A 26,823-nucleotide genomic window follows, 5' to 3' on the forward strand; every position below is an offset into this window, starting at 1 on the left:
AGGGGGATCTGCTGGCCCCAGGGGGATCCACCAGCCCCGGGGGGACCCGGCGGTGCCGAGGGGGCTCTGCCAGCCCCGGGGGGACCCGGCGGTCCCGAGGGGCGGTCCGGGGGCGGGCGGGGGCGGTGCGGGCCCGGCCCCCAGCCCGCTCGGGCGCTGCCGTGCGGGGAGGGCGCGGCGGAGCGGCGGGCGCCGAGCTTTAAATGAACATTAATATCGCTCGGGGAGGGCAGCGCCGGTGGCTCGGGACGGGCGGCGGCGGCAGCGGCACCTCCAGCTCCTCTTCCTCCTCCTCCTCGGCCGCGGCGGCAGGTAGGCTGTGCGCCTTTGGCCGCGGAGCCCTGCCCGTGCCCGAGCCCCGCGGGGAAACGCGCGGTACCCGAGCCCGGGATGCGGGGATGCTGCGGGATGCGGGAATGCTGGGGAATGCAGGAATGCTGTGGGATGCGGGGATGCTGTGGGATGCGGGGATGAGGGGATGCGGAGGTGCTGAGGGATGCTGAGGGTTGCGGGGCTGCTGTGGGATGCGGGGATGCCGCGGGATGCTGCGGGATGCAGGGATGCTGTGGGATGCAGGGATGCGGGGATGCCGCGGGATGCTGTGGGATGCAGGAATGCTGTGGGATGCAGGAAATGCTGCGGGATGTAGGGATGCGGGGATGCTGCCGGGGCTCAGAGGGGGATGAAGCCGCCCCCGGGGGATGGAGGCTGAGCCGGCGGCTCCTCAGCCGCGGGGAGCGGAGCGGCGGTGGCCGGGAGCGGCCGCCTGTTGCCGGCTGTGGGAGCTCGGGGAGGCTCTGATGCTGCGCTCGGGGGCTCGGGCAGCCGTGCCGGGCTCTGCGGAGCCTCCGGCGGTGCCCGTGAGCTCCGTGCGGGCGGCAGAGCCGGCGGTGCGGGGGCCGGGGCTCCGCGGGCTCCACGGGCGCTCCCGGCAGCGCGGGGCTCTCGGAGCCGTGCAAAGCTGGAGCGGGCTCGCCCCGATAATAAAAGTTATTTGCAGAAGGCGGAGTGGTTTATTTTCTTTCGTTTGCTCCTCAAACGCGTCCCGATGCTCCGCTCGCCCCTGGCGGAGCGCGGCTGGGGAAACACGAAGTGTCAGCCCAGCGCTCCTTTCTGGCTTGTTGGTAATGGATTTAAGGCTTTAGTTATAATTTCGGTGCGTCTGAGAGCTTCGCTCGGTTGCTTTAGAGCTCGTTTAAAACTGTATTTTCAACGGAGACGAGTGAACTTTAAAGAAAATCAGGTCAGCCATAGATTCCGGGCATCAAACCCTTTCAGGTCCCAGAAATAGCCACAGAAGTAGCGTGACCAATTCTTTTTTCAAGCACAAAGCTTTTTCTTTTTTATTTTGGTTGAAATTTCTGACGGATACCGGAGCTCATCAGCTGGATATTTTCCAGCTTGCTTTAATGAAATAAGCATGCTTTCTAAGCTTGCATTTTGATGCAATTATATTAGTCTCCCTTGACTATACGAGGTTTGAGTTTCTGATAGAGCTTGTAGTTCTTAAAATAATAAAGTCTGTTTAGCACAGGGGTTTTTTTTGACAGTTTTTAGGGTTTAGATTTATGGGAAGGTGAGGAAGAAGACGTCTGAAAGGGAACATGGATGTGAGCTGTTAGGGGGTAAAGAATATGCTCGGATATTCATGCAAGGTTCAGAAAAGGTTCAGGGGGGAGGTTTGATTTCAAATATTCTGCACACGGAACGAAGCTGTTTGTAAGTTTTTACATCTCTTACAAAGTCTCGAATCCAGGATTGGCAAATATTTATCTTGCAGTAAGTGGGTCAGATGATAACATCTTCCACTGGATCTCTTACTTCTGTATTGGACAGCTTTGGTTGCTAAGTAGCTCTGAATTGCTAATCCCAAAGTCAATGATGTCATAATGACATCATCACATCCTTTCACCTGATTGATTCTCAGAAGAGAACAGTAATGAGATTTGATATACATGTCCCATCTCTTTAATATTCTTCCTCTGCTTCAGGGGATTTCCTGACCTGCCTGGCAAATTCCAATGAATCACACTGAGCTCTAGTAAAAAGACGTTTCTTTTGGAGACGAGGTGGAACATTAAAGGGACAGTGCCTGCTCCTGGTCTTTTCAAAAGCTGAGGAACTTGGCAGCTTGTGTTTCAAATGTGGAGCTCTGGATATGGAGGGCAGTGATTTAAAGCTCGGACTTACCAAATTCGTGTGCAGGTGCGAACGAGGCTCGGGTTTCAAAGAGGATCAAGTCACTTTATGTGTGTGAGTCTGAGTGCTGGAGGTGCTGCAGGGGGCACACAGAAAACAGGAGCTGTTTCAGCTGCCAAAATAAATCTCAGTTCTAATGGTAAATGCATGAAATCTGTCAGGAATTGCCATGTTGAGAATGGTATTGAACGGTACTGAAGACAGCTCAGAAGTTATTTATCTTTCTAATTAGGCGACATAATTGGTAAGTTTGAAGGATTTTAATGGCAACACTGCCATGGCAGGGAACTCCTTGTAAGAGAGTTTTAAACCTTGAGAGTGTGTGGAATGTGTATGGAATCGATGGCTTTGCTTTCTCCCGAGGTTAAAGGCACAAACGGTGTCATTTGCTGACCATCAGCAAGGACTGCTGGTTTTCACATTTGCTTTTTATTGTGTGAGTCCAGATGAGCATGGGCTGCGTGAATTTTAGGTGTTTTCCTCCTCAGTAGCTTTGTGATCATGAATTTCTCCACAGACAGTGGGTCTGAAAGATTCCAGACAGGGCAGTGTATATTTTAGGTGTGCAAACCCTCCTGCTTCACACGTGGGAAAGGGAGAAACAAAGCAATTTCCTTTTGTTTTGTGGAAGGTGCAGCTCTGTTTGGTAAAGAGAAAAGCTGAGCCTGTCTCAGAACATTCAGGGGCTGCACAGACCAGTCTCACTTGCCTGATGAATATGGTGGGTTGCTAAAGCATATTTCAGAAGTAAACAATGATTTGTTAGCGTGGATGAGTTGGTGTTCATGTATTTACTGAAGGCGCTGATTGCTGATTTTATTCCTGCTCAAGAGCTGCAGTGTTGATGGCACTATTAAGTCTAGCAGAGTAGTAATTGAACATGAGGAGTGGGAACGAGTGGGAAGGTGGTGGGGGAGGATGTTTTTGGCTGTGTGTTTGAATCTATTCACCCTGTAAGTGCAATCCAAGCTCCAGATGCAAAAGGGAAATTTCTAAATAAGCTGTAAGAGTTCTGCACTCCTCGTACTACACGCAGTGACAAATTTCCACAAGCTTTAGATTCTGGGATGACTCAACTACGAACAAGTGATTTGGAAAAAAAAAAATAAAAATATTATCTCTGAAGAGAATCCTTGGTGACAATTTCTTTTCAAGTTATCTTAGGATATTCTCCTTTCCCATGATTTCTTCTAACTCGCGCCTGCCTTGAACGTTGGAGAGGAGAAATGAGTTTGGACTTGGGGATAAATCTGTGCCTTGCAAGTGCACGTTGGAGGGTCAGCGGTGCCATTGGCGTGCTTGTGCCTGGGATGAGGTGCCACCTTTGTTACATAAAGCAGAGCAACTCGCAGCTGGCAGGGCAGGGGTGATGCTGCAGCGTCCCTGGGCTCTCTGAGCAGGTGCCAGAGCGGGCCAGGGCCGTGCTCAGAGCTCACACACACACACGGGCTCGGCTCGCGCAGAGCCTCCGCAGAGCCCCGAGCGGGCACTGGGTCTCTGCTTGTGCCAACAGCAACCAGAAACTCAATCCTGAGGTTTGTAAACCACAATGAATCTGCTTCAGAACCTGACTGGGCCGTTTTGCCCCCCTGCTTTCAGTGCTGTGACTGTCAGGGTGAGCAGAGCCAGCGTTTCAGCCCCAACTCCTGCTCCATCCTCAGCTCTGCGTGAGGACAGAACCAGACACCAGCTGCATGACTGCATTGCCTTTCTTTGCTTTGTAAATGTACATCCTGGAGGGGAAAATAATATCTAGAACAGCTCCACAGACCACCTGGGTGAGCCTTTTGTGGGGGCAAGACTGGCAGCTGGATGTTTGAAATGTGTGATAAGTAAATTCATCCACAGCTGGATCTTCTTTATTGATGGAGGAAAATCTGACAGGACATGGGCAGGATTTGTGCCTTCTAAACTAGGAAGAAAAATAATTAATAATCCCAGGGATCTGCACCAATCCCAATAATCTGCAGCAATCCCAGGGATTTGCAGCAATCCCAATGATCTCCACCAATTCCATGGATCTGCAGCAATCCCAGGGATCTGTACCAATAATCTGCAGCAATCCCAAAGATCTGCACCAATCCCATTCCAATAATCCACAGCAATCCCAATAATCCACAGCAATCCCAGGGATCTGCACCAATCTCATCCCAATAATCTGGAGCAATCCCAGGGATCTGCAGCAATCCCAATGAAATAAAACACCCCCTGAAATGAATAAAATCACCACAGATATTGTAGCTAACATTATCCAGTAGCCATGAAAATTCTATTTAAAACTTAAATTAAGCAACCTGAGGTGTCAATTTTTCCATAATTTCTTTTCCACTCAAAGTCGGTTCTGAAAGGATTCGTTGTCCAAAAATAGAAGTTATTCAAAAATGATTCCTACAGTGAATTGTTAAGATGGAAAGTTTTGATTCAGTTCCAGTTTTGATCTTTAAATCATATTTTGGAAGGAAAGTGATGTTAAGAGCAAACTCAGCGCTGATTTTAGTCTGAAGTGCTTAGAGTAAGGTTTGTGTAAATGGAATCTTTCCTGTGCAAAATAACAATAATTTTAATGTTTCACTGGAAAAATGCTACAATGAAAAACATAGAGTGAAAAATCAGTGCTTTCTATGCCAGTTGTATTCAGGAGTTTATCAAGTGATGCCTACAGAGCTGAGATTCGTTCTGTAGCGTTACAAAATTGTATAACAAGGCTAAAATCTAGGATGGAAGAAAAAGTCGTGTTAGTGGGGCCTAAATACATCCCAAAATTTTCTTTTGAAAAATCGATGCTTTCATTTACCAATCAATGTGTTCCTTTTAATACAAACTACAAATTCCTAAGGAAATTCTCCCAGTCTGATCCTGGACTCTGCTTATGAAAGGAATTATGATTTTTTTTTTCTCCCCCTGTCTTTCTGAAGTAAGGCAGACAAAACTCAAACTGCAAACTCTTTTCCCAGAGAGGTTTGCTCTGTGTTTTCATCCCTTCACAGCAGTCAGTGAAAAGTTTGTGGAAACACTTTTCATCTGAATTATGACTCCTAAGATGCTCTGGAAGGCAAAGGGTACCACCAATAATCCAATTAGTTACTCTGAGTTCTGTGATAAAGCCCAGGGAATTGCTTTGCTGTTGGTTGCTTTAGTTTGGGGTTTTTTTTCCTGGCTGGAAAGCAGTGGAGACCCATCTGGAGACTCATTTTTTTTTCCCCTGGATGAGGGGAGACTCATCTGACAACTTTCCAGGTGCCCAAAGAGAAAATCCTCTCTTCTGCCGAGGTGATATTGCTGTTTAACACCTCCCTGAAGTGCAGCCCCCTCTGCCTCCCCCCGGGGTGAAAGGAGCTGGTTAAAACCAGGGATCCCAGGAATAAAACACAGCCTCCAGTGGTGGCCACAACAAGGGGAGCACTGTTTGGTGTTCCTCTCCTCCTGGGCTGTTTTTAGAGGCCAGCAAAGCCTAAGGAGACACTCAGGCAGTCACAGCACACAAATCCCCATTATTGCTCTGCTGCTGCCCAGCCTCGGTGCTGGAAATTTTGCATTCTGCATCTTTGTTGCCTTCTGCAAACGCTACAAATAGCAGGAAGGGATGGATAAAACGACACAGATGCTTTAATTATGATTTGATTACAGAGCAAGCAGAGGAGTCTATTCTGAGGAATATGCAATTAGAGAAAATTCTGAGGACTATCTAACCTTCCGAAATTAAAATTAACTGGGATTATTTGAACAGGGTTTGAACATCTCTGAAAAAATATATCATTCCTCAAGGATCCTGCTGCTCTTGTGTGCTAGATCCTCTCTGGCTTAGCAGATGGGCTTCAGGGTAACACAATGTCATCTCCCTCAGCTGCGTGTGCTGCTTCCTTCACCTCCCAATCCCGTTTTATTCCCATTTTAGCATCCCTGGCTGGTCATGCACAGGAGGCTGCTGGAAGGAAGCAGCCACCCCTGGGTTAGAGCACACAAAAAGGGAGAGCAGTTTAAGCATTCCTGGGTCAATCAAGAGAGTTTCTCCATCCCATGAGCAGGAAAAACGGAGCAAGCTTGTGATGCACGTTCCAAAGGGAAAGTGTGGATGGAAAATTCCATCCTTTTTCCTCTGGCAAATTATTTAATGGAAGCAAGCTATATGATTAAATATGTTAAGCCTCTCTGTGCGCTTAAATGGTACAAATGGCCTGAATTTAATTCCATTGATTTCGCTGGCTGTGGAACATGAGCAGAATTCCCAATCTGTCCCAGGGCTGAGGAGCAGCGTGCCTTCAGAGCTCCAGAGTGAAACCACTGAAATCTTGTGGGAGCCCATCCAGTGCTTGACACAGCCACGAGCCAGTGGTGAAAGGGCTTTTGCTGGGTCTTGTTTCCTGGAGAAGTTTTTTCAGTGTTTGTTGCTTCTGCTTGAAAGTTGTGTTCAGGGTGTGGTGTCAGCTCCCCAGCCTGGGAGAGCAGGACCTGCCAGGACCCCTCTGCTGGGGCTGGAATGTTTGCTTTGGGGCTGGAGAGGGGAGGAGGATGGCTCCCTCCTCAGCCAGCCCTGTTTGAATCCATGAGAAACCAGGAATTTGGGCTTTGGTGCTGCCTGGGTGCTCTGGGGAGGGATGGGGGTGGTGAGAGGGACACAGCTGCTCCATCTCCCTGCTCCCAGTGGGGGTGGCTGACCCTGCTTTTGACCTTGCTCACCTCCAGAAGACCCCAGAGCTGCCCTGACAGGGAACGTGGCTGTCAGAGATGCTGCTCAGGACGCTCAGAGAATTCCAGCTCTTCCCAACAGGTGCTGAGCACATTTAAGCTCAGCTTAATTCAGCAGTCTGTCAGTCTCCTTTGTCACTTGTAAGGACATTTTCTGGCACAGTGCTTTATTTATTTATTTCAACATCTCTTTTTAAGAGCCTCCAAACCCTCCAACTTCAAAGCATTTGTGTGTGTTCCTACTGACCCATGTGTATTTCCTAGGGATAAACCCCGGGCTGGCAACTTAGGGATGATTTGTCAAGGGTCGTTTTAATAATTGAGGTTATTTATTTTCTGCCTGAAATTCCCTGGTTGGTGACTAAGAGAAAGTTTGTATTAAGCTGTGCAGAGCATAATGAGGCTGCTGTAATGCTTTGATGTGGAAATGCTTAAATGCCAAAAAAAAAAAAAAAAAAGAAATGGTGTTATTGATAGAGCTTGCTTAAGGTATCTAGGGACAGTTTATATCAAGCAAATATAGATTATACTATAAAGATTATAGATTTTGATAATAGCCCTTTAAAACTTTAATAGCAGGCATCGTAAAAAGGTCAAAATCAAATTATTTTCCTGGGCCGTGCTGCTGGTGCTTACAGGCTGAGCCCTTTTTCAAGCTAAGGACCTGTGTGATATCAGTTATAGAGGCATTAATGTTCCAATAGATGTGCAGGGAGATTTGATTTCCTAACACCTATTACAAAGCCGTTCCTGGTGAACAAACTGGATGAGCAGGCTGTTCAATTTGTGGAATTAAAAGGCTGGGGTGGATTTGCAGCACGTTAGTCTCGCCTAATGAAGGTGGTTACATAAGAGTCCCTTCCCCTCAGCTGCTGGAACTGTATTTCCCATGCCACTTCTTGCTTTCCACGTTGCTGATAGATTAGAAAAACCAGACTTTGCTGCGTTTTCTTCTTTTCTTCTTGTATCTGCTCTTGAGGCTGATTAGCACAAAGTAGCTCTGAGCCGTGGCTTGGGCACCAGAGATTCTGAGAGCCTCAAACAGCCGAAATAATGGAGCTGGATGAAGGATGCTGGTTGCCATGGGAACGGTGCATGTGCCACACAAGATAATGTAACTGCTGCGGTGCAGGGAGCTGTGCTGAATATTGATTTGAGGGTTCCTGGATTCCTTGGAAGCGCCGGGCTTTGTGCCGGGTGTTCCACCTGGCAAGGCAGAGCAGCTCATCGGCTGGGCTGGGGCCAGGGAGAATTTCCTCCTCTGAGCAGAGCTGGATTTTGCATGGCATGGGAGGAGAAGGGGCAGGAATTCCTGGGGGGAATTATCAGGGTCACAGCCTTTCCTTGTGGAGCTCAGAGAGTCCTGGGTGTTGAACTGCAGTTAATGAGGAGCTGGCACTGAGGAGCTCCAGGGCAGTGCCCTGATCAAAGTGACAATAAAACACCCCAGGAAGATGAACTCTCACCTGGGTGATGTCTACTGGACACCTGCACAGTGTCACAGTTCCCCTCTGTGTCCCTTCATTGCTCCTCTTGGTAGCACTGCAACGTTCATTTTTGTCCCAGCTTGAGTCTAATGAGTGCCAGAGCTGTGCAAAACAATGGGATCAAAAAACATCAGCTCATTGGCAGCCAAACATTATTATTATTATTATTATTATTATTATTATTATTATTATTATTATTATTATTATTATTATTATTATGGCAGTATTGGCCATTTCCCCAAGGTAAAGGTAAAACAGGAAGATTTGCATTTGGAGCAAGGTAAAACATGAAGGTTTGAACTTGAGGGAAAATAAAACATGAAGGTTTTCATTTGGGGCAAGGTAAAACATGAATGTTTGAACTTGGGGGAATTCTCTGTGAGGAAGATCACACTTGGTCCTGTTTTTTAGGTGAGATTCGGATTCTTGCATAAAAATGAACGAAGCAGGACTGGTTCTGCTGAAATTTTGCAGCCTGAAGTTCTGGCTCCTGGAATGACAAAGAAACTCTAATTATTGCTCCTCTAGCCCAGATCCTCAGTGACAAAAACCAGCAAAACTTTCTCAGTGATTTATCTACTTGGCAAGAGGCAGCTGGGGCCACTGTTGCTCGGGAGGATTGTGCAGATGAGGTAATGCAAATTAAATTCCTGTCCTTCTCATGTTTTCCCCCTGGGAAGGGTGATGCCACAAACTCTTGTTTGGCTTCAGCAGGATTGCTGGCAATTGGCCACCTGTTAGAGAAAATGTTGTGTAATTATTGACCTTAGCAGGTTTTGGGAAATTATCTGTATTCTTTCATGCCTGCCTCATGCTGTTTGAACCTCCTGGTGTCATCTGGATCAGCCCTAAAAGTACTGGGCCTTTAGGAAATGTGAATTAGAGAGGTTTTCTGTGGCAGCTCTAATAACATTCTTATCTTGAGGCAGAGATGGTGAACTTAAAAAGTATCTGAGGTGTTACTTGTCAGAAATGTGTCTGGGAGGACAGATTTAGAAATTCTAGGCTGTTGTGCCCTCTGGGCAAGATTTGCAGGTTTGTGTGACTTTGTTCTTCAGGACAGGTCATGCCCAATGTGGTGCTCAGAGCCACCCAGTTTATTCTCTCCTGCTGGTTTGGGGTTTAAATCCTGCCACCACATCCCAGCAGAGTTCCCAGTGTTATTGCCAATTCCAAAATCTGATTGCATGGGATCAACTCCTCTGGACCTCTGGGGATTTTGTACAAACTGAGATCTCATTTAAGACATCTTTTGATAGCCAGGACACCTGCTCTGTAATGTAGAGAAAGTTATATTTTAGAGCACCTAAACACACTAGTGGACTTTGATATGTTTAATTAAGGCCATTAGGGTTTTTTCAGTTGGTTGGGATTTTTGGTTCGTTGGTTTTTTTAATGCTTTAATGTTTTCTGAGTTTATGGAATAATTTTGCTGGTGAAAACCTTAGTGTTTTTTTAAAACCAAAATCTATTTTGGATTTAGGAAGTGAACTAACTAATGAGCTTGGACATTAGGCATGGCTTTAGCTATCAGTAGGATATCTGCTGCCTGAGTGAGAGCTGGTGTGGGGCAGTGCCTCCCGTGTCCTGTGATCCATCCCTCCAGCAGGACTGGGATTTCTGCCAGCTGGCAGGGGTCAACTGGCCAGGTTTGCCTGGAAATGTGCAAATCCTCATCTCACCATCATCTGTGTGTGTGAAATCGTGTGTACTGCCCCTTTCCTGGGCCAGGGAGGCTCCTGCCCTCACCTGGCAGTGTTTAAGATGATTTCTGGGGTTATGAAGTTCTCCAGTTGGGCTCCAAGTGAACAGACTGAATGTCAGCTGTGGCTTTTGCTCTGACCCAGGCTGTGCACCCAGCTGGGAGAGGTTTGTCACCAAAACGAGGTGACAAGGTGGTTCTGAGACACCCTGCAGCAGGAGCACAGCCACTGATTGTCACTCCTTTGTCCTTGGGCTATCCGGGCTGGTCCTGGACTAGCAGCATCTTAAAGAAAGCTCAGCTTTGAGTGTGGGGACAAGCAGAAATGTCTATAACCACACACAGCAGCCTGGCTGAGTGCCTCTGGGGTTTTGTGGGGTTTTGTGGGGTTTTGTGGGGTTTTGTGGGGTTTTATGGGACTGATGTCTGTCAGGCTATTGCTCTGCATCCAGGAATTTTCCATACCAAAGTGGTGCTACATTTGATAAAACAAGGGACTAAGTTTACTCTATGATGTCTTCTCAACTGCCATTTCTCTGAAAAAGCAGACTTTGAGGGGATAAATACCAAAGCCAGGTGGAAGACAGGGAATCTGGTGCTGCTGTTCCATGGAAAACCATCCAGTCACCAAATGCTCCCCTTCCTCCTGACCCCTCTCTTGGCTGAACTCCCATGACCCTGAGAGCTCCTGCTGATTGCTGGGGTGTGATGCACAACATTCTGTAATCCCACCCTGTTCACTGCACTAAAACTGGGATTATAAAGTGAATTATCTCCCTGTGGCTGGCCAAGCTTTAGGAGAGCAGGTGTGAGAAAAAATGTGGCTGCTGCCCCCTCCCCAAACCCACAGAGGCTCTGCTTGCTGGCCTGAACACAATCTTGTGCCAGTGATCAGCCTGTGGTGCTGAGGGGGGAACAAGGAGGGAGATTTTTGGAGAAAACAGCAGGGAAGGGAGCCGAGTGTGTGCCTTGGATAGGCCAAGAGGAGTCTGGTTGTGAATCTGCCCCTGGAGCCCTGGTCCCTCCCCTGAGCAGCACAGGGAGGGTTTTGCTGCATCTCAAACACAGCAAAGGGGGCTGGCTGTGGTTTATCCCTCAGAATTCCCTTCTGAGGTGCTCACAGCAGCCTTCCAGAGGAGGCAGCTTTGCCTGCCAGTGCATGGACACGTGGGAGGATCTCATCTGCACGGCTGGCTGGAGGAGGAGATGGATGGCTGTGCTGCCACAGAGGCAGGGCTGCTCCTGGGGAGGATTGTTCTCCCACATTTGCATCCATCCACTCTGAAGATATCAATTCCCACTGAGCATCGGGATGATTTTGCTTTTACACAACAAGAGTTTCCAGGGAGGCACCAGAGTGACAAAAGCTGTTGCCAGGGGTCTCCAAGGCACTTGACAGGTTTATAGAGTGATGATAAACTGCTGGGGTAGTTCCAGTGGAAATTGGGTTTGATGGAAATAATAAAGAATCGGAGGTGCTCAAGGACATCGTTGGAAAGCAATTTGGAGAGGCCATGGAACATTTGGATTTGTCTCAGTGTGATTCCTCCCACAGGAGGGAGCTGAACTGTGGCTGGTGGGATTTATTACAGCTTTATACCTTTTCATATTGCAAATTGAGCTTCAGCATGATAGCCTGGCTCCTGTCTTTATGCAGATTACATAAAAGTGTATGGGTACCTGATGGAGGTAGTGTCTTGGGGATGGGGGGGTTCAAATGAAAATTCTCCAAGAATGTCCTTTATTTTACCTCTATATCTTAGCCAAAGCAGTTTAGTCATGGACAAATATGCCCCTGGAAAATGCTTAGATGGGCCTTTAAATGTGTCCCAAAATTTCCTAGATAGTTTTTTTAAGTCTATTTAAAAAAAAAAAAGCCACACGTGCTGTTATGTGCAGCTCACATCTGTGCCAGCACTGACAGTGCTAGAAAGGCAACCCCATTTAGTTTCTTTTGTTCTTTATATAAGAACTTGCTGCCTTGTCTTCTGGGCAACACAAAAGCCATTTTATTTCTAAGGAACACACACGTGCTGAGCAAACCCTTCAAGAGATTGTTGTTCCTGTCATGAGATCACTAAATTTCCCTTTGACCACTCTTTTTGAAGTTGTAGAAAACCTCAACAGGATTGCACTGCAAGGACAGAGCTGCTTGTGTCGGGATTTGCTTCAAGAGGTTAAAAAAAGGATTGCTGAGAGGTGCCTGAGGCACAGCAGGTAAATATGTGATTGCCTGGTGGCTAAAATCCACCTGTGTTGTGGCCACAGGTGAATTATTTTCATTTATAGATGTGCTGATGTTTAAGGTGAAATGGAGGGGCAGGGCAATAATCTGCCTTCTTTCAAGGTGGTACAGATGTTGTTTGAAATTCTTTGTATTCAGGCTCCCTCCAAAGCTCATGTAGCTTAATTTTGGCCACAACATATTGTGAGGATCAATCATAGATAATAGAGTTCATGTCAAAATGAGCTGGTCCCTCCATCCATGCAGACAATCCAAAAACCACACTGGTGATGATAAACAGATAGTAAAGCAAGCAGAATAAAAGTGGGCAGGTTTCTGGGCAGGTTTCTGGGCAGGTTCCTGGGCAGGTTTCTGGATAGGTTTCTGGATAGGTTTCTGGATAGGTTTCTGGATAGGTTTCTGGACAGGTTCCTGGGCAGGTTTCTGGACAGGTTTCTGGACAGGTTTCTGGACAGGTTTCTGGATAGGTTTCTGGGCAGGTTTCTGGACAGGTTTCTGGACAGGTTTCTGGACAGGTTTCTGGATAGGTTTCTGGGCAGGTTTCTAGACAGGTTTCTGGACAGGTTCCTGGATAGGTTTCTGGATAGGTTTCTGGGCAGGTTTCTGGGCAGGTTTCTGGACAGGTTTCTGGACAGGTTTCTGGGCAGGTTTCTGGGCAGGTTTCTGGACAGGTTTCTGGACAGGTTCCTGGGCAGGTTTCTGGATAGGTTTCTGGGCAGGTTTCTAGACAGGTTTCTGGGCAGGTTTCTGGATAGGTTTCTGGACAGGTTTCTGGGCAGGTTTCTGGACAGGTTTCTGGGCAGGTTTCTGGACAGGTTTCTGGATAGGTTTCTGGACAGGTTTCTGGGCAGGTTTCTGGGCAGGTTTCTGGGCAGGTTTCTGGACAGGTTTCTCCCTGGGGGTGACTGAGGTGTGCAGACTGAGGGAAAATTGCTGTAAGTGCCCAGAGATGTGCCAGTGGCACTTCCCTGGGGGACAGGAACACAGAAATCATTAACTCTGCAAAGGAATGGCCACAGTGAGGGGAGTTCAGATGGGAAGCAGATGGGAACCATCAAGGCCACCCTCCCTGCCTGCCTTGGCTGCTCACAGGAGTTTTGGCAGCAGTGCAGAAATATTTGCTGCCTGGTCCTGAAGGAGTGGCTGCTCCCTCTTGCATCCTTTGGGATTAAAGAACGGCCAAGGAGCCTAAACCAGGGCATTTTTTTGCCCTCATGCACCATTTTGTTCCACTTGGTGTGCTATTTTTTGGAAACAAGACGTTCTGCTCCACGAAATCCAGCTCTCCCCAGCAGGTGCAGGGTTTGGGAGCCAGGTCCAAGAGAGGAGTTTGCAGCTGAAGAGTTTGAACAGCAGCAGCGAGCAACCTCAGCTTGCAGTACCTCAGTGTTGGGAAGGTAGAATTAGAGAGGAATTATAAATATGACTCTGTAGCCAGAAAGGCTAAGGAAGAAATACGAATGAAAGCATGGTTTGAATAATTCAAAGTAACCGGGCTGGTATGCCAGAACACATTCTGTCCCCCAATAAAACCAATCTGAGACCCCTCTCCCCAGCCTCATAAGGAATGGTCTGAAGGACCCTGAGATAACTAAAAATATGCAAAAGCAGCGATTTCTATAGGTCACACCCAAATGTTACTGTATTAGTATACTTAGAAAGATTGGTTAGTAAAGGAATAGAATATTCAAATGTATAGATTATATAAGTAATTGTAAAAGAGAACTCTCGCTCTTGCTACTCTCTTGCTACGCTCTCTTAGCCCTCTTGCCTCACTCTTTCTACACTTGCTGCTCTTTTTCCCAGCTCTCTCACTTCTGTTCTGTCACTCTCTTAACAATCTTAAGTCTTGAGCTCATGTATTCATATTTTACCCCCTTTTGTATTGTTCCCTCTGAGCCTGCTTTGGGCTCTATCTGCTGGCTCATAGCAGAGCTCTCTCTCTCTCTGTCTCTCTCTCTGTCTCTCTCTGTCTCTCTCTCTGTCTCTCTCTCTCTGTCTCTCTCTCTCTCTCTCTATCCCACGCCCTGAAATAAACTCCTAACACCCAACTTGATTATAGAGGTCTCTGCCGTGTCTCAGACCGTCCACCCTGAAGCGTCTCCTACACCTCAGTCTGCTCACTGCTTGCTTCTGGCTTAGGAGCATAAACAAGCAAAAAACAAACTCCACAGAATGCTTTAACCATCCTAAAAACCCCAAACAAACCAGGCAAAGAGCAAAGCCTCTAAGAACTGTTGCTTCAGAAGCAGCGCTGGGACACGAGAGATTGCTCAGTTTAGCATCTGGCACATGTGGCAGCCTTGTCTCGTGTGTGAGAGCAAAAGGAACATCTGTCTGCAGCTCCTCTCGTCCATCAGGGCTGGACTGGTGTGTTCCTGCAGAGAAAGGCTGCTGGCAGGAGATTTCCATGGCTGTCCTCTGCTCTGCTGGGCTGCTGTTACCTGTGGTTGTGCTGGGATGGCTCCTAGGGAAAGCCAGTCTCTGGATTTGTCACATCCCCTTGGTCTTTTCTGCTGCCTTGGGCTGGTTAAGAGCACACTGCTTTGTCTGTTCTGTTGTTTTTTAAAGGTAATTTGCAGTGTTTGTGCATGAATTGATTGCAAAGGGCTGTTCTAAGCTTTATTCTGAGCTGGAATGTTTGTTGTACAGCAGGTTTTTCTCTATGGTATTCAAGATGGAGGGTTTGCAAACAGCTGCTGGAAATGAGAGGAAGCTCTTGGAGCTGAATTTGGGCAGCTGGAAGAGAGAGGAATGGGGTCTTTGCAGAAAGCCATAGCTCCACTGGCCTGGATACCCTTCCAGCAGTGGACAATGCAGTTCTGTGCTTTTAGATGGCGATGGGGAGCATAAAATGTGGACTGGGTGGCAGCTGGACTGCTGTGATTTTTTGTGTGGGAGGATCCTTATTTTCCCCAGGAAAGCTGAATTGGTCATTGTTCTCTCTGGAGGATGGGAATCACAAAAGAATGCTGCTTCCATTTATTCTCCTTGCAGTTTGAATTCAGCTCCAGCTACTTAATGTCAACGCTGCTTCCACAAAATGTTTCCAGTTCTGGAACAGCAAATTAAAATAAACTCCATCCAATTTAAAACAAGGCTCTAGATTTTGTTTGTGTCATGGTGTCAGCCTCCTTTAAACCAGAGTGAAATTCCATCTCTGGGATCACTCAGAATGAATTGTGTGTGAGGGTGTCTAAACTGCCTTGCAAATAAATCTCTCCAGCAGCAGCAGGGTTTATTTGTAGGAGCTCTGCTCAGCAGGAGCAGGAGTTCTGTGTGCCATGTAGCAGTCAGGATTCACAGCTTTCCTGCGAGATCTACTACTCCAGGAATAAAGAGTTCCTTTGTTTACAGGAGTGGAGGGGGGGAGAGGCACCCTCCAGGCTGTTGTTTCTGGCTCCTGACATGTGATAGAACACGAGCTCGTGGGATCTCAGATTGGCATCTTCACAGGGAGGGGGATCTTCAAGGGGAGCTGGGAGCTGACACTTTGTCATCTCGCCGTGATGAGCCCTAAAAAGAGCTGCTGCAAGCGCTGGAGGACGTGGTGCATGATAGGAACAGAATGCTGGGAGAGTTAAATTCAGGGGTTTGTATTCAGGAGCTGAACTGTGCCAGGTGTGGAGAGCTGCCTTGTGGGGAGCACTCACAGGTAATGGGAATTTCTTGGCTGATAAAAGGCTTCAGGCTCTGGCCTGATGGATCTTAAAAATGGTGCTGCTATTTGTGGGTGTGATTGGCAGCTGTAACCCCTCTCCTGCCCCCATCCACATCTTTCCCTCCCTAGTCTGAGCCAGCCATCAGACCAAAACATAATTAAACCTCGTATTTCTGACCCAAACTAGGCACGAATCCATCAGCATAGGGGGGTTTAATTTTTCTTAGGAGTCTAAGGAAGACAGACGCCTCAATCCCACTGAAATGCACACGTCTGTGCTTCTGACAGTGATCAGCTGAGCAGGGAGATTCCATTGGTGTACAATAAAAATGGTTCCTCATGATAATGCTGGGCTTGGGTTTCTGTTTTTTTAAGTGCTTTTGGTAGCATGATGCATCATTTTCAAGCTGTATGAATTAAATGGAGCCTAAGACATAGGACATTTGATAGACACCTCAATCCCACTGAAATGCACAGGTCTGTGTTTTTGAAACATTCAGCCATACTATTTAATATAATCCAATGGTGAGCTTTTATTAATGCATTCTGAATTACATATAAATATTTGCTATGTCATATTCCCATAGCTATGTCCATTCCATAGAATGTTTTAAAACAATAATCCTCCCACTGCTGTTTTTTTTTCTCTCTGTTTAATTTGACCACTTGATACCCACAAGTGCTTCCAAAGCTCAAGAGAACCCAGCTTTCCTCAGCTTCCTCCTTGTCTCTCATTGAGGCAGGCAGTGAATTACTGTGAATTCCATAAGTTTGCTCATCCTGAACAAACCTGAAGGAACAGAATGCTATAGAAATGTGCAAATAGCATTGGCCCTGCTGAAGTGTGATGAGGTTTTGCCTTCTTAAGTAAGCTTTGCCCTGAGTGTCATTATCCCTTCAGGATTATTGGGAGAGTTTGATACTTGTGCTGGTAACAAAACGTAAATGTCCTGTGGTTTGAAGATGGGAATGATGGAAGTGCAAAATTGGAGATATCTGAATGCAGCCTCCCACTTCAGCCAATGTTTACACCGGGAAGAAACAGTATTTGGAGCCTATATGCCCAATTTAAAAAACAAGCAAACAAATAAATAAATAAGTAAAGGCAGGAGGATTTATTCTGCCTTCCCTGATGGAAATCTTCATCCACAGCAGCTGCCTCCATGAGCCTGGCTCCCCCCAGGATCTGTGGGCCACCTTTAGAGGTGATGGACATCTCTAAAAGTCACAGTGCACCTCGCAGGAGATTTGGGAAGAGCCTCTGGAGCTCATCAGGCTCATACAGGAGCTGTGTGAGCTGGGTTGGGCTGTCTGTCTGCACTTGACTGGCTTACAAACAGCAATAAATCAATAAATTAAGCACATCTCTCACTTGCTCTGCTTCTTCCAAGCACACAAATATTTGTAGCTACAGGGAGATGAAGATTTCTCTCCTTATTGCAATAACATTATACCACAGTGCACCGTTTGTTTGTTTAGGTTAAAACCCTCTCCCTTTAGTGAAATTCCCTTTTCCTTCAAAGTAAGAGAGGCTCCCAGCAGAGGCTGAGGATATTCACAGCTTCCCAGAGCCAAGGGCCCCGTTTGCACCATCCCTGCAGTCTGGCAGGGTGTTTGGAGAAGGTGCATTGCTGCTTCAGATTGCCTTAGAGCTCAGCCACGGGGGAGAACTCCTCACTCAGTCTGTGCCACGCAGGTAAGAACTGAGATTTTTCTGTGGAGAAACCTCATTTTGTATTTTACTGTGTTCAGAGGGTATGGAATTAGCTATAATGGGCATCATTCTTGAGGAGTCCCCGTTGGCTGGTTAATACCTGGAAGATGAAGCTCCAGAGGAGCTGGGGTGTGTTGTTGGAGCTCAATATTGTGCAATTCTGAAAGATTTCCGTTCTTCTGGAGAGCCAAGGAATTGTTTATTGTCTAATAGGCAGAAACCAATTTTTATTTTGATTTCTTTGGGGAAAATGCACTTTGGAAAGGAGGCGATTAGTAAAGAATATGTGGAGTATGATAAAAGATAGTGTTATTATTTCAGTCCAGGGTTATTAGATAAAAGATGTATGTTATTATTTTCAGTCCAGGAACCCAGTGGTGTTGGGCTCTGGTTAAAAAAAAAAAAATAAAGGAAAAATATAAAAAAGAGAGAACTTTGTGCCTTGGTATGAACAGGTGCAGCAATTGCTTTTGAAATGAGTCCAAGCAAGTAACATTAAGTCCTCGTTTTACACCTCAGTGAATGCTGTGCAAAGAGCAGAACTTCCCAGCAGCATAAGCAGGCATAATTCCATCCATGGCTTTGGCCTGTTCACTTGAAGCAGCGCAGTGGGATCTGCTCACGCCTCAGCAAACAAAACCCATTCTATTATATAGGTCAGGATTTGTTTGGGGACAGTCCTGAGCCTTCTGAGTGCCTCCCTTCCCAAGGTTAACGCTGCCTCCCAAAGAGAGCTTCTGTTCCTGGGGCTGGAGGAGCAGCACTGCCTCCCCTCAGCTGGGACCTTTCAGCCCCAACAATGGCAGCAGGATTTGGCTTCCAACCCTTGGGAAGTTCCCTCGCAGAGAGGACAGGGAAGGGCTGAATGCACTCCTGGCACCGGAGCCTGAGGAACAGCTCCTTTAGAAATACGGCAGCTCTGGGAGACCACAGTGTTCCCAGCTTGAAATCCAGGGACAAAAAGGGTCAGGGAACCTTCCAGAGTGCAGGGCTGCTGTGGGGAAACAGCTCTGCTGCTGCTCAGGAGGTGCACCAGCCCCTGCAGAATCCAATTGCTGAATAGAAAAATAACTCTGGAAAGGAGACAGTGAGGGCTGAGCTCGCTGCTGATGGGGCAGGGAGCTGCTTTGGTCTCAAAGCTGTGACAGCCTCTTGTGAATGAGGAGCTGCCTTGGGATTCTCTGTGGCAGGTAAGGAATACATCTAATAGATCTAATTTATCTAATAGATCTAATTTATCTAATAGATCTAATTTATCCAACAGATCTAACACATTTAACATATCTAATATATATATAACATATATAATGGATTTAATATTCTGCCGGCTCCCTTCTTCTCTCCTTCCTTCTCTTCCCAACCAAGAGCCAGGGATAGTGGAGGGAGAAGAAGGGAATTTTCTTCTTTATTTCCTCTTCCTGTAGCTCTCCTCCAGGAGCTCTGCAGTGCTGCCCAGTGCTCTTGCATTAGGCTCAGCATTTTTTTCAGAAATGTTGGTATTGAATATTTTCTTTTTTAGCTTTATTTTAAAAATTCATCGAAGCAAGGTCGTATTTTGAATATTTCTCTCAGTGTTCCCATCACAGGACCCAGAAAAGCTCGGTGCTCACTGGGCTTTTCCCAATTGCTGCAAAACCTTGAACCTGTTGGGAACTACTCAGATTTTTTGGTTTTTTTTTTTATGTTTTGCTTTTTTTAATGGAAGCATTTCTGATGAGGCAAATAAAAAGACATTTCCACCCATCTGCTCCCTGGCATGTTTCTCATGGAAGGATGGCTCAAAGTTTTCCTCCTGCCATTCAGCTATGTTAAAATTCTGGGGTGCTACCTTAATTTCAAGCATCAATCTCACCAGTTTAAAGCAAAACTTATTCATTTTAGTGTAAAGAAAAAAAAAAAAAAAGCCAAACAGCTACATCTAAAGAGGGAAAGCACGTAATTCTCATCAAGTGTTGATTAAAGTCTTGAATAAAATACATTTTTCCTGTGCCATCACTGCTGTAGACTGTTAATAAAAAGAAAAGTAAAGCTCAGCTGTGCTCTCCTGGAGCTGGAGGAGGCAGCAGTTATTTGCTTCCCATTAGGAAGGTGACATTCCCAGATAGATGGCCTAGAAAATTGTTCCCAGAGAGTGAGAAAAATGAATTCAGGAGGGTTCCTGGGCATCCAGCTCTCTGCTTTGAAACAAATTGCTGGGTACCTGCAGCACATGGCACTGTGACAAGTGTTCAGCCTGGGGGGCGCTGGCACAAGAGGAGATGCTCCAAACACCTCCTCTCCTTCACATTCTGGCTGAGCTTGCAGAGCTGGGCTACAAAATTCCCCTGTTTGGGGCTTTTTGTGGACAGTGATCAGCTGAGCAGGGAGATTCCATTGATGTACAATAAAAATGGTGCCTCATGATAATGCTGGGCTTGGGTTTCTGGTTTTTGAAGTGTTTTGGTAGCATGATGCGCTCATTTTCAAACAGTGTGAATTAAATGGAGCCTAAGACAGAGGACATTTGGCATTTGTGGGGATTTCTGTAGCAGTTTTCATGTGTGGTGGGATTTTTTTCTTACCTAGAAGAAGCTGTTTTGCAATTGGCTTTTTTGCAAATCAAATTTTTTTGGCTTGCTTTTGCTCCTAAACATGAAAACACACCTTATAAAACCATAAGTGCAAGGGGAAATAAATCTGAATTCCTTATTCCAAAACACATTTCCCTCCCCTTGAGATCTCTTTGTCGGTGTTTGGCACTGTCACCCGTGTGGCTGTGGGACTGTCCCTTCAGCCAGGGCTTGGAAAGGTTTAAATGAGGAGAAACTGAGCACTCCCAAGCTGCTGCTGAAGGGAGTGAGGAAAATGAGGTTTCGTGTGCCATTTGTATTCCCCCTGGGTTTCTGACCAGCTTCTCAAAGAGAAAGTGAGGAAAAGATTCCCACTGTGGTTCCTGTGGAGCCCAGCTACTGTGAAGGGATTGGGGGAGCTGCAAAAGAGCATCAAAATACCTGTAAGGACAGATCCATGTCCTTATTTTTCCACGAGAAAAATAAGGCTCATCATGATGGTGCTCATTATGAGGTTTGTTCTTTGATTTAACAGCTTCCTGGAACCTGGGACTGACTCCTGGTCACATCTGGGGTGGAATTCATCAGCTGTTTGTTAGGAAAGAGCTACTACAGGGCCACAGAATGCAATTACAAAGCTGACACTTTGCCAGGACTCTGGATTTACCTTTCAGAAAGTGCCAGGGAATCTTTCACAGTCACAGATCATAACTCTCACCTTTTGGACGGGACACGAGGCCGGCTTTATTGGGAAAATACGGTTGCAGAAATAATTTGCCCGGTGTATAAATAGCATCTGCATGTGGTTGTGTTCCTCGGGAGAAGAAGGGGAGCCAGCTGAGCTGCCAAGCAGCACAGATAAATTCTATCTGGAAAAGAAAAGTATTGGTTGCAGGAGGACAGAGGTAATTGGGACCATATGTTGTTCCAAGCTTTTCCTCAACTGAGCAGTCATGTATTACAGTGCAAACAGCTGAAACTGCTCCACACTCATCTCCCAGTTATTTTGTCTGCTCCCTGATGGCCTTGAGTTCTTTGGGGCTGTGAAAACCCAAAAATCTTGGTTGTTGCCCCAGCAGGAGGCAGTGGCTCAGCTGGAGGAGCGAGAGCCAGAGGTGAGCTGGGCTGGTGTGGAGCAGCAGGGAGAAAAGAGTGCCCTGGGTGTTGACATCAAATAGCTGGAGAAGGTTTAGGAGTGATGGGAAAAAGGAGTTTCCTTCAGTCCCATGGGAAGGATCTCTGGAAAGGGAATAGTGTGGAATGGGACCAGAGGCAGAAATGAGGAATGCCAGAGGTGGCACAGAGCGTGTGGTGCGTGTGAGGGACTGTCCAGCTCTGCTGCAGAGACCACTTTTGTTCCAGAAATTACTTGAGGATGCTTTTAGCAGGAAGCAGGGAATGTTCAAATATGAGTGAATATTCAGATTATTCTATGGACATTTGACCTCTGGCTTTCTGAAGGCTGATGGAGCAGGACTTTGCAAGGCCCAGGAGGCACATTAGCAGTGAGCAGCATCCAAATGACATTTCAAACACTAAATACAGCAACTCCCTCTCCTCTCATATCCCATCTGTCATTGTTCTGTCTGTCTGGCTAATTTACTGGAGTCTTGTCACGAGACAGTTTATTTATCCTCATCACAGACTTATTCCATGTATCCAAGATTCCCACTTTGGCTGAGGGAAGGAATATCACTGCGGTGCAATTCCCCACTTGGCTGAGAGATAAGCTACCAAAATCTCAATGTGCTCCCCATGAGCAGTGTGGTAGTGCCCCAAATCAGTTCTTGGCCCTGTGCCTTACCATTGAAAGCCACAAATCACCTGTCTTCCTGTCTTGAAACCTCAGAGTTTGCTCTAGTAGAGGATCAGCGTTGTTAATCCTGCACCTGTCCTGATAAAATGTTGTTCTGTGATGATAATTGCACATGTGGTGCAAATTTACTTTTGCTCCCTTTCCTTACTTCTTTGTTGCTGCTGCTGTTGTCTCATCACTGCTCCTTGTACATTTTTTCCTGCCTGGCTTCATAAAATGAGATTCACAAGGGGCTGGAATGATCCTTCCAGCCTGGAGAGCATGGCCAGGCTGGGAGCTGGCTGGGAGAAGGTGTTTGTGCTGCATTATCCACTCGGTAAAAAATGCAACAGATGCTGCTCCTCTTTGTCTGGAGATCTTCCCAAATCCAGCAACAAATAGGGACAAGGCAGCACACCTGGGACAGAGCCAACAGGTGAATAATTCCTCTATTCAGGCCTGGAAATTCATAATCCAAGGGATTTCCCACACCACAAAACACAAACTCTTAGTCCAGCCCAACGCCACAGCTGGCTGCGCTATCCCAGACAGAGAGGGTATCTCTGGACGTGTCTCTGCCTCCCACTATTGCTCCTGCTCCCCTTTTCCCATCACTTCATTCCCCAACAGCAAGGGAGGTGAGGAATTGCCATCCCAGCTGTCCCAGAGCTCATCCTCTCCTCCCGTGGTGTGTTTAAAATTGTGAAGAGCAAGCAGGGGAGAACAGGAGCAGAGTTTCAGCACTGCCTGTTCTGGAGACTTTTATCAGCAGGGTGAGGTTTTCTCTGATGAGAGACCCCCCTTTCCCTGCCCCAGGCTGCTGGAACTGCTCCCTGCCTGTGGGAATCTTCCTGTGCTCCTCTCCCCGAGCTGATTTTGGTGTTTGCCCTTGCGGGGGTTTCCAAGGGGCTCTCTGATCTCCCACATCACTCGAGTTTGCTGATGGAATCTCCACCTGGGAGCCTTCAAAGTGTGGCTGCCAGTGGCCTTTGCATCATAAATAATGGACATTGCCCAGGATAAAGTTTGGAGAAAGTGGGTGGAGGTGAATTTTTTGATTGAGAGGAGGAGCGTGTGCGGCTTTGAGTTTTTTGGTTTTTTTCCTTCTCTGCTTTTCCAGAGCACTGGAAGATATAATGGCTGTATGAATTGCTATTTAATCAGGGATGCTAATTAAGTCTTAGCTCTTTAATGCTTTCATGGGAGAGCTGTATATGATTTGCAGTGGCTGGAATTGCAGTTGCAGGCAATTAAGCTCCTCTTGGCTTTGTAGGACCTGAAAGTGCAATTTTCTGAGGGATATTCAGGGCTCAGAGAGATCCTGTCACCTTTAACACTTCTCTTGGCCTGAGGGTAGGAGATGTTTGGAAAAGGAAATATTCTAAAGCAGCGAGGCAATGAAGCAATACAATCATTTCAGATTTTAAGCAGCCTTTTTTGGAGTGTGTAATTACAGTAGTACATCCACTTTTATGGCACAGTTAATATAATTGAAGGTTAAATATAAAGCCCATTCGGAGAAAGAAATTTTGCTTGCTTTTTTCACTTGTTTAGTTTTATACTGAAATCGAGAAAGGTTTTGATCTGGGGCTGTCTGCTGCCTTATCAGCAAAGAATTCCCACTTCTGGGTCTGAGCAATCCTTTCCAAACAAGCTGGTCCCACCAGCAAGTGAATGGAGACCTTTAAGAAGTGGGACAAAACGTGTGGAACACTTGTCAGGCTTGTGAAGTACAGTCAAAACCAACCCAGGAGCTAAATCTTCAACAGAGAAGAGCAAGCAGATCTGTTTGTGATTAAGAACAGGCTGGGACTTTTAGGGTTTGAGGGGTTTTAGTTCCCCAAACATTGCATTTTGGTAGCTGAGATCAGTGATACAGAGTGGTGCTCGCCTTAATTGTTGATCCTCTGGGAGCTGGTTCAGTAATCATGTCAGAGCCTGGCATCCACCAACATGCCATTTCTGCATGGTAAAAGTGACAGAAGGGAGAAGAAGAATGAAGAAAAATATTTGTATTTCTCTTTCTTGATCAGAATACTTCTCAGAAAAGAAGCAGTCTGCCCTTGGGAGAAGGATAATTCAGAGACATTTCAGATACTTGAGGCCTGAGAAGGAGAGCACAAGATGGACTTGTTAGATTAAAAGTGTGGTCCATAATCACAGCTGCTGAGGTCAGAGGGGTCCCTTCTCTTTCCCCCTTTGTGCTGCTCAACAGGGCGGATGGAAGTGGGAAGGTGAGGAATGAAATCCTGCTCTTTGCCTGCTGCCCACAGGTTGGGCAGGTTCCCTTTCCCTTGGCCCTTTCCCAGTGCTCCTGCACTGCTCTGTCATTTTCCAGCTGGCTGCCCCCATTCCAGCACTAAATGATTTCACACCACAGCCCCAGCGATGACAAACTGGCAAACGCTGATGGAGGGAGCAGATCCCACAGAGCGTGGCCATGCAAATGGGGCTGAAATTCCCTGTGCCAGCGTAGCCAAGCAAATCCCCGAGCTCAGCAAGTCAGCTGGGCCACTGGAAATGCTCCAGTGGGTAATTTGATGAGCTTATTCAACAGGGCTGTGTGTGGCAGCTGAGCTGGCGTTTTCTGAGCCTTTTTAACTGCCTGGCTGCTGGAATGCTCTGCTTGGTGCTGATCCTGCGCTACCTGGGAGCTTCCCACCAGCACCCAGGGCTTTCCTTGTGAAGAACTTGAAGTGGTGCCATCCTGCCTTCAGTCTGCCCTGAAGTGTTTTCAATCAAATGCATGAAATAAAATGTAGACAAGCAGGAATGGTGGTTGATAAGAAACAGAGGCTCTTCATGCTTTGCATTTCCAACCTGTGTCGGAGCTGGGGTTAGCAAACTTCCAGGTCTGCTCCCTGCAGAGCTTTTCTGTGCACTGGTTTGATTTTTTAGCTGATTTCTAGCCTGCCCCTCTTTTGATCAAGCCCCACAGGTAAAGAGGGAAGTTGTTTATGGCATAGATAGTCAGACTTCAGAGGCTCAAATCTCCCCAAGGATCTGGATACCCAATTGCTGCTGAAACACTCGTTCCAAAACACGGGAATTGCTGAGAAGAGCCCTTTGGATGCTGCAAATTGCACTGTGATTCTGAGAGGGGAGGAGGACAGGCATTCTGTCAGCTGCTCTTTTGAAGCTCATGGTGACCTTTGGAAAGTTGATTGTTCCCCTCCACAGGAGCTCTGTCAGGGAAGGGGCTGCCCTTGGAGGCGTTTGCAGCCACCCCATCCTCCAGAGCCCGTTGGCTTGGGAAAACTTCATGGAAATGTGGAAAACTTTGTGCTCTAGAGCCAAACCTGCTCTTCCTGAAGAGGACCAGGTTCCTGTTCCTGCTTAACAAGCTCCTGTTAGATGGCTGTGGCCATTTCACCTTCCTTTTCTTTTGCTGTAAAACAGACAAATGTTCCTCGATTGATTTTTGCCCTCTGAAAGCTGCTCTGTGTACGGTCCTGGCAGGGAGGAATTGCTGCTGCTGAGAGAACTCACAGGCATCATGCAAGATCAATGCCTCCCTAATTTGTTCCAGTGTGAAAAGACATGTTTTTCTAAGATCTCCTCCATGGATTTACCTGGAAATCCGCTCCTGCTTGGAAAGGTTGTCTGGGCAGCCCTGAGATGCTGATGGAAGTGGAATGCATCGATCCCAAGGAGTCCCTGTGGTGAGATAAAGTGAAATCCATGAAGGGAAAAGCATGGAGTAGAACATGTACTACAGTGTGACAGCAAAGGAATAGTTGCTAATCCATCCCAAATATCACTGGATGCCTGCTGATAAATAACATTCCTCATCTGTTATCCAAAAGCAGCTGAGAAGATACATTTCCCTGATTGTCAAAAAAAAGTACCCATTTTCAGGCTGTTTTCTCAAATAAATTAATTTCTTATTGCATCTGTGATGGCCTGAGGGCTCTCTTCTCACATCCCCCCCTGGAGAAACTCTGGCACAATAATCTAATTTGGACTCGCTGAGATTAGGCATTGTGTGCAACACAACAGGACTGTGCTCCGTGGGGTATTTGTACATTCCTTTTTGCCAGTGAGGATCCTCTCTACCAGCTCAGGGTCACAGGCTCAGATTTTACAAGTGCTTAAAGGTAGGAGCTCCAGATGTGCTTCAGGAAACTGAATTTTTGCTGCTTATCAACTACAGATCTGGCCCAGAGCAATGTGAGTGGAGAGAACTGAATGTCACTGTTGGGTCACACTGGGGTTTTTTGTTTGTTTTTATACAGATGTCCTTTAGGCTGAGTTGGAATTTAGGGAGCTTGAGGAAATTTAAAGAGAGACACTAAGAAATCTCATTTCTTGGGTGAATCTGGAGCACTGATTGAGAAGTAGAGGGTTTATTACCCTTCCTGTTGTTCTGCCTTAACCCAAAAGTCAGTCCAGCTGGAGTTCTTGGAGAAGCCCAGCTGTGGGAGAGGGTTTGATCTGTGTTTTTATTACTGCTAATTTCATTAATAATAGAGCTGCTGTCCAGGAAGAGACTGAATTCCTGAACCAGAAATACACTCAGGCTTTAAATGCTTCAGTTACAAGGTGGTTTTGTTTACTCTGAGAATGTATTCCCCACCGTAGCTGCTGTTTCAGATATTTTAATGTTGCTTTTATATGTGCTCACAGTCATTAGTTTGCAAATGATGATTGAATTAGCAAATTAGATTCCTTCACCCTTGGCAAGTGCCACAAACCTTGCAGTTGGAAGGCTGTGAAAGTCTGAGGGGGTGAAAAAGCAGCTCCTAAAAAAAAAAAAAACCAGGAGTGGGGTGGGGGGAACCAAAT

The 26,823-nt window shown here is 46.6% G+C and overlaps 1 protein-coding gene across 1 annotated transcript in view; it reads left to right on the forward strand.

Annotated features, from left to right (window-relative positions):
• Positions 1 to 208: 208 nt before the first annotated feature.
• SLC6A1 (solute carrier family 6 member 1) overlaps positions 209 to 26,823 on the forward strand; it is a 59,902-nt gene continuing 33,287 nt past the window's right edge. The window contains exon 1 of the mRNA XM_058844901.1: positions 209 to 312. The gene's annotated coding sequence lies outside the window, so the exon portion shown is untranslated. The remainder of the gene's footprint in view (positions 313 to 26,823) is intronic.

The sequence above is a fragment of the Poecile atricapillus genome, chromosome 9 (genome assembly GCF_030490865.1).
Source record: "Poecile atricapillus isolate bPoeAtr1 chromosome 9, bPoeAtr1.hap1, whole genome shotgun sequence".
Classification (NCBI taxonomy): Eukaryota; Metazoa; Chordata; class Aves; order Passeriformes; family Paridae; genus Poecile; species Poecile atricapillus.